The sequence below is a fragment of the Vigna radiata genome, chromosome 7, assembly GCF_000741045.1.
Source record: "Vigna radiata var. radiata cultivar VC1973A chromosome 7, Vradiata_ver6, whole genome shotgun sequence".
NCBI lineage: Eukaryota > Viridiplantae > Streptophyta > Magnoliopsida > Fabales > Fabaceae > Vigna > Vigna radiata.
The window spans coordinates 11,852,679-11,856,903 of record NC_028357.1 but is presented as its reverse complement, the minus strand read 5'-3'; the positions used below and the strand labels follow the sequence as shown (position 1 = coordinate 11,856,903).

General features: G+C 34.5%; 1 pseudogene; it reads left to right on the top strand.

Moving 5' to 3' along the window:
* Positions 1 to 11: 11 nt before the first annotated feature.
* LOC106766063 overlaps positions 12 to 4,225 on the top strand; it is a 7,583-nt pseudogene continuing 3,369 nt past the window's right edge.

Sequence of the window (4,225 nt, the reverse complement as noted above, 5' to 3'; positions counted from 1 at the left end):
TGTCTTAAATTTACAACTACATCACTTGGAGAGACATTTTCAGTGTCTCTCATGCAAGAGATCTTTCAACTTGTAAGTTATAAATCAACTTTTCTCACTGACTATTGTTATAAAAATCAGGTCGAAGAAGAGCTTGAAAGGGAAGGTAATCACATAATAACTAACCGTGAGGTTCACTTGGTTTCGACAACTGAAAAAGGTGATTGAGTAATCCATTTNAACTCCTTCCTCTTCACAGAGAGAAGGTGAATTCAATCTGATTGATTNGCATGCACATTGNCNTTTTTCTAATAATAACTATGTAATTCTTGCTATTCTAGTGACATGGTTAGAGAAATAATTGCAGGATGTGTTGTGTACTGCAAAGATGGTTCTGCAGAAGTGTTTGATGGATGCATATTGGCAGTGCATGCACNTGATGCCTTGAGATTATTAGGAGATGAAGCAACATATGATGAGCGAAGAATTCTTGGTGCTTTTCAATATGCTTACAGGTAAAACATCCATTCTTATATTTCAAATTGTAGTCGTTATATTTACATTTGAAGTATTGATCNAATGCATGCATGCATGCAATAAGGTACCTTTGCTTTATCATTTCTGTGGATTCAACAGAGTTTACATTGGATAAAAATGTTTAATGACTCAATGTCATGGATTAACATGTTGTCACACCAAAGGATGAAAACATCCCTAAATTTATTTTCTCTCAGGACCTTGAGCAGAAAATTCAGTTTCTTAAGCCTGGTTGCCATTGTGTATATTCTTGTGATCACGTATGTTAATGACAGAAAAATGTTAATATGCTAACACAAGAATCTTTTTGTCATCTATTTTCAAATCAGACCAAATGCAAATTTATTCTTTGATCTGTATTGGCAGTGATATTTTTCTTCATCGTGACAAAAATTTAATGCCCCAAAACCCAGCAGCATGGAGCGCATGGAACTTTCTTGGAAGTAACAACAATAAAGTATGTGTCACATACTGGCTCAATATTCTTCAGGTTGGTAAATTTTCTTATAAATGCATTGATCATAACTGAATTTCTTTATGTTATTCTAACTAAAGCGAGTAATGAAGAAACTTGTCTGTTGATCTTCATTCTAATTTGCAGAATATTAAAGAAACAAGTCAACCCTTTTTTGTAACTCTAAATCCTGATCACATACCAGAAAATACCTTGCTTAAATGGTCAACTGGTCATCCAGTACCATCAGTTGCTGCATTCAAAGCCTCCTTAGAGCTAGACCATATTCAAGGGAAAAGAAAAATTTGGTTTTCAGGGGCTTACCAAGGTACATTATTTTTACTTATGCTTCCATNAATTCACTTATGCCTACTAAGTTTCCATTATTTTTAGAACCTGTGTTAGATTGAGGAATTTATATGTGCTTCANATATACCAGTGATCTAAACATACATATATATGTGTTTTTCAGGTAATGGATTTCATGAAGATGGATTTAAGGTAGTTAAAGCTAAGTTCATAATGAAAGTGGAAATACAGTCTTAACTGAAAATATTTCTTTCAAGAGTCTCCTTAAGTGGAAATTATTAAGGCAGTCAATTTTCTTGTACATTGTCATCAATCTGTTGAAGTGAAACAAAAAAACTAAACTGTAAGATTATTCTTCAGGCTGGAATGATTGCAGCTCATGGCATTCTTGGAAAACGCTGTGTCCTTTAGACCAACCCAAAACACATGGTACCTTCTTGGAAGGAACTGGGAGCACGCATTTTTGTGACTAGATTCCTGAGTTACTATGTCAATACTGGTTGTTTAACGTGAGTTTACTTCTTACAGTGTNAATTCGCATAAAAAACAAAAAAGAAATATGTTTGATAGTAACATCACAAGATGTTTCAGGATAGTTTATATTTAGTAGTGAGCTCACCTTCTATGGATTTGACTTGTCAAAAATGGCATTAGTAATGGTGCATTTACCTTGAGGTGTACAGTTTATTAGAAGAGGGAGGAACAATGTTCAACTTTGAGGGAACTGGAGGAAAAGGCATTGTGAAGAGTGTTTTGAGAATCCACAGTCCACAATTTTATTGGAAGGTATTTACTTTTAAATTTCACGTTAAGCATGTTTATTGATCAATGCCATTCTAGCTGACAAGCAACTAAAAACGATCATTCGTACATGGTTTTCAGGTGATGGCACAGGCAGATTTAGGCCTTGCAGATGCATATATCAACGGGGATTTTTCATTTGTTGATAAAGATGAAGGTCTCTTGAATTTTATTTTGGTAACCATTCTCATCTGAATCTTACATTGAGTTGTCTCTTTGGGACTTTACACTTTACTTTCTTGTACCTTGACAATTTTACTGCAGATTCTCATAGCCAACCGCGATTCAAATGCATCCAACTCACACCTCAAGAAGAATAGGTAAGTTTATATGATGACTTGTAGTCGACATTTATATGTAGTTAATTGCATTTGCATACCACACTTTTTGTTTTTTGCCTTTAGGGGTTGGTGGACACCAGTATTCTTTACATCTGCATTGACATCTGCAAAGTTCTTCATGGACCATGTTTCAAGGAGAAATACTCTCACACAGGCTCGCAGGAACATCTCTAGGCATTATGATCTGGTATGAATTCTAAAGCTCCTAGATTCAGTGACTTTAGAGGAGCTTATCCAACAATATAGAGTAGTATAAGCATATAACTAGCTATGCACGATCACAGAACATCAAACTAAATATTCCTTATCAAGTGAGAGTTTACTNAAATAGAATTTTGAAGCTTACAATTTTTCTTTGGTCTGTTTCCAGAGCAATGAACTCTTTGCAATTTTCTTGGATGAAACAATGACATACTCATGTGCAGTGNTCAAGGCAAGAACAGNTATCTGATGCTTGAGTCCGAAGTTCATATCAAAAGTATTTCTCCAATTCCTGCAGCAGCAGTAGCTAATACTCTTCCTTCTTTTCTTTGTTAAATTATCTGATAGAACAAAGACGAAGACTTGAAAGATGCACAAAGGAGAAAAATTTCCCTTCTGATTCAAAAGGTATGTGCTTTTGATTTCTATTTTATTAGAATTTCAGCTATTATCTTAAAAAATGTATAATGTGATTTCTTTTTCTTTNTNTTNAAAAAACGAAGGCTAAAATTGATAAGACGCATGAAATTCTTGAGATTGGATGTGGATGGGGAAGTTTAGCCATTGAAGTTGTCAAACAAACAGGCTGCAGATACACTGGTATCACTTTGTCCAAGGAACAACTGAAACTTGCAGAACAAAGAGTCAAAGATGCTGGACTTCAGGTNTCAACAAGCTCATTTTTTTACGATTCCATAATTTTCCTTATATAAGTACGATTGATTCTTCACAAAATCAGAATAAGCTAAGAGCGAATTCATGTTATATTAATGGTGTTGATTCCAGGATAGAATCAAATTTCTACTGTGTGACTATCGCCAATTGCCCAAGACGTACAAATTCGACAGGATTATATCATGGTGAGCTATTTATAGTTTAATTTTGCAGACTTGTTGCAATCTTTCCAACATATTACTTGACTTGTATAAGCATATTTCAGTGAAATGATAGAAGCTGTTGGCCATGAATACATGGAAGAGTTCTTTGGTTGTTGTGAATCAGTATTGGCCCAAAATGGACTTCTTGTTCTTCAGGTATTTGATAGATTATTTCTTCTATACAAGTTTTTGTGTTTAGATAATAGAAATTCATGNTATGCTCTACAAATGAAAGATTATCAACAAGTACATTCTTTTTGGTATTAAAATTACTTCTAACCATTTGTGAAGATGGTTATTGTTGTGTAGTTCATATCAATCCCAGATGAGCGTTATGATGAATATAGGCGCAGTTCTGATTTTATAAAGGAATATATATTTCCAGGAGGTTGCCTACCCTCTCTAAGTAGGATAACATCAGCCATGGCAACCACATCCAGACTATGGTACAAGTTATATGTAAATACTGAGTTCTATTATTGACCATTCCCTTCATTATTCTCTCTTTCTCTGAAATGCAGCGTGGAGCATGTCGAAAACATGGGCATTCATTACTATCAAACACTCAGATGCTGGAGAAAAAACTTCATGGAAAGGCAGAAGTATGNTCTTAAGATGATTGAAACTTTCTCAAGTATGTTAAATTCAAGTGGCTAATTACAACAACTAACTATTGAAAATGTGTGTATTTGCTGACAGCGAAATTTTGGCTCTCGGATTTAATG